Source organism: Artemia franciscana, chromosome 17 (genome assembly GCF_032884065.1).
Source record: "Artemia franciscana chromosome 17, ASM3288406v1, whole genome shotgun sequence".
Classification (NCBI taxonomy): Eukaryota; Metazoa; Arthropoda; class Branchiopoda; order Anostraca; family Artemiidae; genus Artemia; species Artemia franciscana.
In genome coordinates this window covers 22,708,748-22,721,987 of record NC_088879.1, presented here as the reverse complement: position 1 = coordinate 22,721,987, position 13,240 = coordinate 22,708,748, and positions in this window count along the sequence as shown.

Below are 13,240 nucleotides of genomic sequence, written 5' to 3'. Positions count from 1 at the left end.
CATGACACATACAGCTCAATCCTTACAATGACGTCAGTCGACACACCTGAAGTCACTCGACAGACACACAGACAACTTGTTTTTATATATATAGATATATAACTGTTGGGGGGGGGGGGTTTGGGGGGCGTCGCGCCCCCAAGCCCCCCGCGCGCGTAAGTCGTTACACGCCATATTAGTTACCTGCCATTGTAGTTGTGTCCCTGTGTCCCACCTGTGGATTGAGATAGATATAAATATATATATTTTTTGAACTACATAAAACTTGCGAATATACAACATTCTTCGCTGTCCAATTTAACTACGTAAAACTTAATAATATACAACATTCTTCCATGTCCTATTGTTTGTGCATATAAATAGATTGTTAGGTTTACCTAACTCTTGAACATGCAACATAAAATTGTCCATGGGAAAAGCAATCCGTATTCAGATCTATACCTGATTATTCTAATGATTGCCCTTTAGCTTTGTTGATGCTGATTGCTAATCAAACATTCCCTGTGTCCCCGTCGTCATTTATATATCCCCCTGTGCCCCCTGGCACCCCCCTTGTAGTTGTGTCCCTGTGTCCTGGTCGTCATTTATATTCCCAGTATTCCGGTCGTCATTTGTGTCCAGGTGTCCCAGTCTGTACTTTCTCTTTGAGTGTCGAGGTCGTCATTTATATTCCCTGTGTCCCAGCATCCCGGTCGTCATTTGTTTCCCGGTGTCCCGGTCTGTAATTTCTCTTCGAACAATCCCTGTGTCCCGGTCGTCATTTATATATCTTCCCTGTACCCCCGTCGTCCCCTTTGTAGTTGTGTCACTGTGTCCCGGTCGTCATTTATATTCCCTGTGTCCCGGTGTCCCAGTCTGTGATTTCTCTTTGAGGTTCCCGGTCGTCATTTATATTCCCTGTATCCCCGTGTCCCGGTCGTCATTTGTGTCCCGGTCTGTAATTTCATCAGTTGACAAACATGACGTCAGTCGACAAACAATTTCATGACGCATACAGCTCAATCCTTATAATGACGTCAGTCGACACACCTGAAGTCACTCGACAGACACACAGACAACTTATTTTTATATATATAGATATATAGCTGTTGGGGGGGGCTTGGGGGGGCATCGCACCCCCAAGCCCCTCGCGCGCGTAAGTCGTTACACGTCATATTAGTTACCTGCCATTGTAGTTGTGTCCCTGTGTCCCACCTGTGAATTGAGATAGATATAAATATATATATTTTTTGAACTACATAAAACTTGCGAATATACAACATTCTTCGCTGTCCAATTTAACTACGTAAAACTTAAGAATATACAACATTCTTCCATGTCCTATTGTTTGTGCATATAAATAGATTGTTAGGTTTACCTATATCTTGAACATGCAACATAAAATTGTCCATGGGAAAAGCAATCCGTATTCAGATCTATACCTGATTATTCTAATGATTGCCCTTTAGCTTTGTTGATGCTGATTGCTAATCAAACATTCCCTGTGTCCCCGTCGTCATTTATATATCCCCCTGTGCCCCCTGGCACCCCCCTTGTAGTTGTGTCCCTGTGTCCTGGTCGTCATTTATATTCCCAGTATTCCGGTCGTCATTTGTGTCCCGGTGTCCCAGTCTGTACTTTCTCTTTGGGTGTCGAGGTCGTCATTTATATTCCCTGTGTCCCAGCATCCTGGTCGTCATTTGTTTCCCGGTGTCCCGGTCTGTAATTTCTCTTCGAACAATCCCTGTGTCCCGGTCGTCATTTATATATCTTCCCTGTACCCCTGTCGTCCCCTTTGTAGTTGTGTCACTGTGTCCTGGTCGTCATTTATATTCCCTGTGTCCCGGTGTCCCAGTCTGTAATTTCTCTTTGAGGTTCCCGGTCGTCATTTATATTCCCTGTATCCCCGTGTCCCGGTCGTCATTTGTGTCCCGGTCTGTAATTTCAGCAGTTGACAAACATGACGTCAGTCGACAAACAATTTCATGACGCATACAGCTCAATCCTTACAATGACGTCAGTCGACACACCTGAAGTCACTCGACAGACACACAGACAACTTATTTTTATATATATAGATATATAGCTGTTGGGGGGGGGGGCTTGGGGGGCATCGCGCCCCCAAGCCCCCCCCGCGCGCGTAAGTCGTTACACGCCATATTAGTTACCTGCCATTTTAGTTGTGTCCCTGTGTCCCACCTGTGAATTGAGATAGATATAAATATATATATTTTTTGAACTACATAAAACTTGCGAATATACAACATTCTTCGCTGTCCAATTTAACTACGTAAAACTTAAGAATATACAACATTCTTCCATGTCCTATTGTTTGTGCATATAAATAGATTGTTAGGTTTACCTAACTCTTGAACATGCAACATAAAATTGTCCATGGGAAAAGCAATCCGTATTCAGATCTATACCTGATTATTCTAATGATTGCCCTTTAGCTTTGTTGATGCTGATTGCTAATCAAACATTCCCTGTGTCCCCGTCGTCATTTATATATCCCCCTGTGCTCCCTGGCACCCCCCTTGTAGTTGTGTCCCTGTGTCCTGGTCGTCATTTATATTCCCAGTATTTCGGTCGTCATTTGTGTCCCGGTGTCCCAGTCTGTACTTTCTCTTTGAGTGTCGAGGTCGTCATTTATATTCCCTGTGTCCCAGCATCCCGGTCGTCATTTGTTTCCCGGTGTCCCAGTCTGTAATTTCTCTTCGAACAATCCCTGTGTCCCGGTCGTCATTTATATATCTTCCCTGTACCCCCGTCGTCCCCTTTGTAGTTGTGTCACTGTGTCCCGGTCGTCATTTATATTCCCTGTGTCCCGGTGTCCCAGTCTGTTATTTCTCTTTGAGGTTCCCGGTCGTCATTTATATTCCCTGTATCCCCGTGTCCCGGTCGTCATTTGTGTCCCGGTCTGTAATTTCATCAGTTGACAAACATGACGTCAGTCGACAAACAATTTCATGACGCAAACAGCTCAATCCTTACAATGACGTCAGTCGACACACCTGAAGTCACTCGACAGACACACAGACAACTTATTTTTATATATATAGATATATAGCTGTTGGGGGGGGGGGGCTTGGGGGGGCATCGCGCCCCCAAGCCCCCCGCTCGCGTAAGTCGTTACACGCCATATTAGTTACCTGCCATTGTAGTTGTGTCCCTGTGTCAAACCTGTGAATTGAGATAGATATAAATATATATATTTTTTGAACTACATAAAACTTGCGAATATACAACATTCTTCGCTGTCCAATTTAACTACGTAAAACTTAAGAATATACAACATTCATCCATGTCCTATTGTTTGTGCATATAAATAGATTGTTAGGTTTACCTAACTCTTGAACATGCAACATAAAATTGTCCATGGGAAAAGCAATCCGTATTCAGATCTATACCTGATTATTCTAATGATTGCCCTTTAGCTTTGTTGATGCTGATTGCTAATCAAACATTCCCTGTGTCCCCGTCGTCATTTATATATCCCCCTGTGCCCCCTGGCACCCCCCTTGTAGTTATGTCCCTGTGTCCTGGTCGTCATTTATATTCCCAGTATTCCGGTCGTCATTTGTGTCCCGGTGTCCCAGTCTGTAATTTCTCTTTGAGTGTCGAGGTCGTCATTTATATTCCCTGTGTCCCAGCATCCCGGTCGTCATTTGTTTCCCTGTGTCCCGGTCTGTAATTTCTCTTCGAACAATCCCTGTGTCCCGGTCGTCATTTATATATCTTCCCTGTACCCCCGTCGTCCCCTTTGTAGTTGTGTCACTGTGTCCCGGTCGTCATTTATATTCCCTTTGTCCCGCTGTCCCAGTCTGTAATTTCTCTTTGAGGTTCCCGGTCGTCATTTATATTCCTTGTATCCCCGTGTCCCGGTCACCATTTGTGTCCCGGTCTGTAATTTCATCAGTTGACAAACATGACGTCAGTCGACAAACAATTTCATGACGCATACAGATCAATCCTTACAATGACTTCAGTCGACACACCTGAAGTCACTCGACAGACACACAGACAACTTATTTTTATATATATAGATATATAGCTGTTGGGGGGGGGGGGCTTGGGGGGGCATCGCACCCCCAAGCCCCCCGCGCGCGTAAGTCGTTACACGTCATATTAGTTACCTGCCATTGTAGTTGTGTCCCTGTGTCCCACCTGTGAATTGAGATAGATATAAATATATATATTTTTTGAACTACATAAAACTTGCGAATATACAACATTCTTCGCTGTCCAATTTAACTACGTAAAACTTAAGAATATACAACATTCTTCCATGTCCTATTGTTTGTGCATATAAATAGATTGTTAGGTTTACCTAACTCTTGAACATGCAACATAAAATTGTCCATGGGAAAAGCAATCCGTATTCAGATCTATACCTGATTATTCTAATGATTGCCCTTTAGCTTTGTTGATGCTGATTGCTAATCAAACATTCCCTGTGTCCCCGTCGTCATTTATATATCCCCCTGTGCCCCCTGGCACCCCCCCCCCCTTGTAGTTGTGTCCCTGTGTCCTGGTCGTCATTTATATTCCCAGTATTCCGGTCGTCATTTGTGTCCCGGTGTCCCAGTCTGTACTTTCTCTTTGAGTGTCGAGGTCGTCATTTATATTCCCTGTGTCCCAGCATCCCGGTCGAATGGCGAATATACAACATTCTTCGCTGTCCAATTTAACTACGTAAAACTTAAGAATATACAACATTCTTCCATGTCCTATTGTTTGTGCATATAAATAGATTGTTAGGTTTACCTAACTCTTGAACATGCAACATAAAATTGTCCATGGGAAAAGCAATCCGTATTCAGATCTATACCTGATTATTCTAATGATTGCCCTTTAGCTTTGTTGATGCTGATTGCTAATCAAACATTCCCTGTGTCCCCGTCGTCATTTATATATCCCCCTGTGCCCCGGGGCACCCCCCTTGTAGTTGTGTCCCTGTGTCCTGGTCGTCATTTATATTCCCAGTATTCCGGTCGTCATTTGTGTCCCGGTGTCCCAGTCTGTACTTTCTCTTTGAGTGTCGAGGTCGTCATTTATATTCCCTGTGTCCCAGCATCCCGATTGTCATTTGTTTCCCGGTGTCCCGGTCTGTAATTTCTCTTCGAACAATCCCTGTGTCCTGTTCGTCATTTATATATCTTCCCTGTACCCCCGTCGTCCCCTTTGTAGTTGCTTCACTGTGTCCCGGTCGTCATTTATATTCCCTGTGTCCCGGTGTCCCAGTCTGTAATTTCTCTTTGAGGTTCCCGGTCGTCATTTATATTCCCTGTATCCCCGTGTCCTGGTCGTCATTTGTGTCCCGGTCTGTAATTTCATCAGTTGACAAACATGACGTCAGTCGACAAACAATTTCATGACGCATACAGTTCAATCCTTACAATGACGTCAGTCGACACACCTGAAGTCACTCGACAGACACACAGACAACTTATTTTTATATATATAGATATATAGCTGTTGGGGGGGGGGGGGCTTGGGGGGGCATCGCGCCCCCAAGCCCCCCGCGCGCATAAGTCGTTACACGCCATATTAGTTACCTGCCATTGTAGTTGTGTCCCTGTGTCCCACCTGTGAATTGAGATAGATATAAATATATATATTTTTTGAACTACATAAAACTTGCGAATATACAACATTCTTCGCTGTCCAATTTAACTACGTAAAACTTAAGAATATACAACATTCTTCCATGTCCTATTGTTTGTGCATATAAATAGATTGTTAGGTTTACCTAACTCTTGAACATGCAACATAAAATTGTCCATGGGAAAAGCAATCCGTATTCAGATCTATACCTGATTATTCTAATGATTGCCCTTTAGCTTTGTTGATGCTGATTGCTAATCAAACATTCCCTGTGTCCCCGTCGTCATTTATATATCCCCCTGTGCCCCCTGGCACCCCCTTGTAGTTGTGTCCCTGTGTCCTGGTCGTCATTTATATTCCCAGTATTCCGGTCGTCATTTGTGTCCCGGTGTCCCAGTCTGTACTTTCTCTTTGAGTGTCGAGGTCGTCATTTATATTCCCTGTGTCCCAGCATCCCGGTCGTCATTTGTTTCCCGGTGTCCCGGTCTGTAATTTCTCTTCGAACAATCCCTGTATCCCGGTCGTCAATTATATATCTTCCCTGTACCCGCGTCGTCCCCTTTGTAGTTGTGTCACTGTGTCCCGGTCGTCATTTATATTCCCTGTGTCCCGGTGTCCCAGTCTGTAATTTCTCTTTGAGGTTCCCGGTCGTCATTTATATTCCCTGTATCCCCGTGTCCCGGTCGTCATTTGTGTCCCGGTCTGTAATTTCATCAGTTGACAAACATGACGTCAGTCGACAAACAATTTCATGACGCATACAGCTCAATCCTTACAATGACGTCAGTCGACACACCTGAAGTCACTCGACAGACATACAGACAACTTATTTATATATATATAGATATATAGCTGTTGGGGGGGGGGGGGGCTTGGGGGGGCATCGCGCCCCCAAGCCCACCGCGCGCGTAAGTCGTTACACGCCATATTAGTTACCTGCCATTGTAGTTGTGTCCCTGTGTCCCACCTGTGAATTTAGATAGATATAAATATATATATTTTTTGAACTACATAAAACTTGCGAATATACAACATTCTTCGCTGTCCAATTTAACTACGTAAAACTTAAGAATATACAACATTCTTACATGTCCTATTGTTTGTGCATATAAATAGATTGTTAGGTTTACCTAACTCTTGAACATGCAACATAAAATTGTCCATGGGAAAAGCAATCCGTATTCAGATCTATAACTGATTATTCTAATGATTGCCCTTTAGCTTTGTTGATGCTGATTGCTAATCAAACATTCCCTCTGTCCCCGTCGTCATTTATATATCCCCCTGTGCCCCCTGGCACCCCCTTGTAGTTGTGTCCCTGTGTCCTGGTCGTCATTTATATTCCCAGTATTCCGGTCGTCATTTGTGTCCCGGTGTCCCAGTCTGTACTTTCTCTTTGAGTGTCGAGGTCGTCATTTATATTCCCTGTGTCCCAGCATCCCGGTCGTCATTTGTTTCCCGGTGTCCCGGTCTGTAATTTCTCTTCGAACAATCCCTGTGTCCCGGTCGTCATTTATATATCTTCCCTGTACTCCCGTCGTCCCCTTTGTAGTTGTGTCACTGTGTCCCGGTCGTCATTTATATTCCCTGTGTCCCGGTGTCCCAGTCTGTAATTTCTCTTTGAGGTTCCCGGTCGTCATTTATATTCCCTGTATCTCCGTGTCCCGGTCGTCATTTGTGTCCCGGTCTGTAATTTCATCAGTTGACAAACATGACGTCAGTCGACAAACAATTTCATGACGCATACAGCTCAATCCTTACATTGACGTCAGTCGACACACCTGAAGTCACTCGACAGACACACAGACAACTTATTTTTATATATATAGATATATAGCTGTTTGGGGGGGGGGGCTTGGGGGGCATCGTGCCCCCAAGCCCCCCGTGTGCGTAAGTCGTTACACGCCATATTAGTTACCTGCCATTGTAGTTGTGTCCCTGTGTTCCATCTGTGAATTGAGATAGATATAAATATATATATTTTTTGAACTACATAAAACTTGCGAATATACAACATTCTTCGCTGTCCAATTTAACTACGTAAAACTTAAGAATATACAACATTCTTACATGTCCTATTGTTTGTGCATATAAATAGATTGTTAGGTTTACCTAACTCTTGAACATGCAACATAAAATTGTCCATGGGAAAAGCAATCCGTATTCAGATCTATACCTGATTATTCTAATGATTGCCCTTTAGCTTTGTTGATGCTGATTGCTAATCAAACATTCCCTGTGTCTCCGTCGTCATTTATATATCCCCCTGTGCCCCCTGGCACCCCCCTTGTAGTTCTGTCCCTGTGTCCTGGTCGTCATATATATTCCCAGTATTCCGGTCATCATTTGTGTCCCGGTGTCCCAGTCTGTACTTTCTCTTTGAGTGTCGAGGTCGTCATTTATATTCCCTGTGTCCCAGCATCCCGGTCGTCATTTGTTTCCCGGTGTCCCGGTCTGTAATTTCTCTTCGAACAATCCCTGTGTCCCGGTCGTCATTTATATATCTTCCCTGTACCCCCGTCGTCCCCTTTGTAGTTGTGTCACTGTGTCCCGGTCGTCATTTATATTCCCTGTGTCCCGGTGTCCCAGTCTGTAATTTCTCTTTGAGGTTCCCGGTCGTCATTTATATTCCCTGTATCCCCGTGTCCCGGTCGTCATTTGTGTCCCGGTCTGTAATTTCATCAGTTGACAAACATGACGTCAGTCGACAAACAATTTCATGACGCATACAGCTCAATCCTTACAATGACGTCAGTCGACACACCTGAAGTCACTCGACAGACACACAGACAACTTATTTTTATATATATAGATATATAGCTGTTGGGGGGGGGCTTGGGGGGGGGGGCATCGCGCCCCCAAGCCCCCCGCGCGCGTAAGTCGTTACACGCCATATTAGTTACCTGCCATTGTAGTTGTGTCCCTGTGTCCCACCTGTGAATTGAGATAGATATAAATATATATATTTTTTGAACTACACAAAACTTGCGAATATACAACATTCTTCGCTGTCCAATTTAACTACGTAAAACTTAAGAATATACAACATTCTTCCATGTCCTATTGTTTGTGCATATAAATAGATTGTTAGGGTTACCTAACTCTTGAACATGCAACATAAAATTGTCCATGGGAAAAGCAATCCGTTTTCAGATCTATACCTGATTATTCTAATGATTGCCCTTTAGCTTTGTTGATGCTGATTGCTAATCAAACATTCCCTGTGTCCCCGTCGTCATTTATATATCCCCCTGTGCCCCCTGGCACCCCCCTTGTAGTTGTGTCCCTGTGTCCTGGTCGTCATTTATATTCCCAGTATTCCGGTCGTCATTTGTGTCCCGGTGTCCCAGTCTGTACTTTCTCTTTGAGTGTCGAGGTCGTCATTTATATTCCCTGTGTCCCAGCATCCCGGTCGTCATTTGTTTCCCGGTGTCCCGGTCTGTAATCTCTCTTCGAACAATCCCAGTGTCCCGGTCGTAATTTATATATCTTCCCTGTAACCCCGTCGTCCCCTTTGTAGTTGTGTCACTGTGTCCCGTCATTTATATTCCCTGTGTCCCGGTGTCCCAGTCTGTAATTTCTCTTTGAGGTTCCCGGTCGTCATTTATATTCCCTGTATCCCCGTGTCCCGGTCGTCATTTGTGTCCCGGTCTGTAATTTCATCAGTTGACAAACATGACGTCAGTCGACAAACAATTTCATGACGCATACAGCTCAATCCTTACAATGACGTCAGTCGACACACCTGAAGTCACTCGACAGACACACAGACAACTTATTTATATATATATATAGATATATAGCTGTTGGGGGGGGCTAAGGGGGGCATCGCGCCCCCCAGACCCCCCGCGCGCGTAAGTCGTTACACGCCAAATTAGTTACCTGCCATTGTAGTTGTGTCCCTGTGTCCCACCTGTGAATTGAGATAGATATAAATATATATATTTTTTGAACTACATAAAACTTGCGAATATACAACATTCTTCGCTGTCCAATTTAACTACGTAAAACTTAAGAATATACAACATTCTTCCATGTCCTATTGTTTGTGCATATAAATAGATTGTTAGGTTTACCTAACTCTTGAACATGCAACATAAAATTGTCCATGGGAAAAGCAATCCGTATTCAGATCTATACCTGATTATTCTAATGATTGCCCTTTAGCTTTGTTGATGCTGATTGCTAATCAAACATTCCCTGTGTCCCCGTCGTCATTTATATATCCCCCTGTGCCCCCTGGCACCCTCTTGTAGTTGTGTCCCTGTGTCCTGGTCGTCATTTATATTCCCAGTATTCCGGTCGTCATTTGTGTCCCGGTGTCCCAGTCTGTACTTTCTCTTTGAGTGTCGAGGTCGTCATTTATATTCCCTGTGTCCCAGCATCCCGGTCGTCATTTGTTTCCCGGTGTCCCGGTCTTTAATTTCTCTTCGAACAATCCCTGTGTCCCGGTCGTCATTTATATATCTTCCCTGTACCCCCGTCGTCCCCTTTGTAGTTGTGTCACTGTGTCCCGTCATTTATATTCCCTGTGTCCCGGTGTCCCAGTCTGTAATTTCTCTTTGAGGTTCCCGGTCGTCATTTATATTCCCTGTATCCCCGTGTCCCGGTCGTCATTTGTGTCCCGGTCTGTAATTTCATCAGTTGACAAACATGACGTCAGTCGACAAACAATTTCATGACGCATACAGCTCAATCCTTACAATGACGTCAGTCGACACACCTGAAGTCACTCGACAGACACACAGACAACTTATTTTGACACAGACAACTATATTTATAAATATAGATATATAGCTGTTGGGGGGGGCTTGGGGGGGCATCGCGCCCCCAATCCCCCCGCGCGCGTAAGTCGTTACACGCCATATTAGTTACCTGCCATTGTAGTTGTGTCCCTGTGTCCCACCTGTGAATTGAGATAGATATAAATATATATATTTTTTGAACTACATAAAACTTGCGAATATACAACATTCTTCGCTGTCCAATTTAACTACGTAAAACTTAAGAATATACAACATTCTTCCATGTCCTATTGTTTGTGCATATAAATAGATTGTTAGGTTTACCTAACTCTTGAACATGCAACATAAAATTGTCCATGGGAAAAGCAATCCGTATTTAGATCTATACCTGATTATTCTAATGATTGCCCTTTAGCTTTGTTGATGCTGATTGCTAATCAAACATTCCCTGTGTCCCCGTCGTCATTTATATATCCCCCTGTGCCCCCTGGCACCCCCCTTGTAGTTGTGTCCCTGTGTCCTGGTCGTCATTTATATTCCCAGTATTCCGGTCGTCATTTGTGTCCCGGTGTCCCAGTCTGTACTTTCTCTTTGAGTGTCGAGGTCGTCATTTATATTCCCTGTGTCCCAGCATCCCGGTCGTCATTTGTTTCCCGTGTCCCGGTCTGTAATTTCTCTTCGAACAATCCCTGTGTCCCGGTCGTCATTTACATATCTTCCCTGTACCCCCGTCGTCCCCTTTGTAGTTGTGTCACTGTGTCCCGGTCGTCATTTATATTCCCTGTGTCCCGGTGTCCCAGTCTGTAATTTATCTTTGAGGTTCCCGGTCGTCATTTATATTCCCTGTATCCCCGTGTCCCGGTCGTCATTTGTGTCCCGGTCTGTAATTTCATCAGTTGACAAACATGACGTCAGTCGACAAACAATTTCATGACGCATACAGCTCAATCCTTACAATGACGTCAGTCGACACACCTGAAGTCACTCGACAGACACACAGACAACTTATTTATATATATATATATATATAGATATATAGCTGTTGGGGGGGGCTAGGGGGGGCATCGCGCCCCCCTGCCCCCCGCGCGCGTAAGTCGTTACACGCCATATTAGTTACCTGCCATTGTAGTTGTGTCCCTGTGTCCCACCTGTGAATTGAGATAGATATAAATATATATATTTTTTGAACTACATAAAACTTGCGAATATACAACATTCTTCGCTGTCCAATTTAACTACGTAAAACTTAAGAATATACAACATTCTTCCATGTCCTAGTGTTTGTGCATATAAATAGATTGTTAGGTTTACCTAACTCTTGAACATGCAACATAAAATTGTCCATGGGAAAAGCAATCCGTATTCAGATCTATACCTGATTATTCTAATGATTGCCCTTTAGCTTTGTTGATGCTGATTGCTAATCAAACATTCCCTGTGTCCCCGTCGTCATTTATATATCCCCCTGTGCCCCCTGGCACCCCCCTTGTAGTTGTTTCCCTGTGTCCTGGTCGTCATTTATATTCCCAGTATTCCGGTCGTCATTTGTGTCCCGGTGTCCCAGTCTGTACTTTCTCTTTGAGTGTCGAGGTCGTCATTTATATACCCTGTGTCCCAGCATCCCGGTCGTCATTTGTTTCCCGGTGTCCCGGTCTGTAATTTCTCTTCGAACAATCCCTGTGTCCCGGTCGTCATTTATATATCTTCCCTGTACCCCCGTCGTCCCCTTTGTAGTTGTGTCACTGTATCCCGGTCGTCATTTATATTCCCTGTGTCCCGGTATCCCAGTCTGTAATTTCTCTTTGAGGTTCCCGGTCGTCATTTATATTCCCTGTATCCCCGTGTCCCGGTCGTCATTTGTGTCCCGGTCTGTAATTTCATCAGTTGAAAAACATGACGTCAGTCGACAAACAATTTCATGACACATACAGCTCAATCCTTACAATGACGTTAGTCGACACACATGAAGTCACTCGACAGACACACAGACAACTTATTTTTATATATATAGATATATAGCTGTTTGGAGGGGCTTGGGGGGGCATCGCGCCCCCAAGCCCCCCGCGCGCGTAAGTCGTTACACGCCATATTAGTTACCTGCCATTGTAGTTGTGTCCCTGTGTCCCACCTGTGAATTAAGATAGATATAAATATATATATTTTTTGAACTACATAAAACTTGCGAATATACAACATTCTTCGCTGTCCAATTTAACTACGTAAAACTTAAGAATATACAACATTCTTCCATGTCCTATTGTTTGTGCATATAAATAGATTGTTAGGTTTACTTAACTCTTGAACATGCAACATAAAATTGTCCATGGGAAAAGCAATCCGTATTCAGATCTATACCTGATTATTCTAATGATTGCCCTTTAGCTTTGTTGATGCTGATTGCTAATCAAACATTCCCTGAGTCCCCGTCGTCATTTATATATCCCCCTGTGCCCCCTGGCACCCCCCTTGTAGTTGTGTCCCTGTGTCCTGGTCGTCATTTATATTCCCAGTATTCCGGTCGTCATTTGTGTCCCGGTGTCCCAGTCTGTACTTTCTCTTTGAGTGTCGAGGTTGTAATTTATATTCCCTGTGTCCCAGCATCCCGGTCGTCATTTGTTTCCCGGTGTCCCGGTCTGTAATTTCTCTTCGAACAATCCCTGTGTCCCGGTCGTCATTTATATATCTTCCCTGTACCCCCGTCGTCCCCTTTGTAGTTATGTCACTGTGTCCCGGTCGTCATTTATATTCCCTGTGTCCCGGTGTCCCAGTCTGTAATTTCTCTTTGAGGTTCCAGGTCGTCATTTATATTAACTGTATGCCCGTGTCCCGGTCGTCATTTGTGTCCCGGTCTGTAATTTCATCAGTTGACAAACATGACGTCAGTCGACAAACAATTTCATGACGCATAC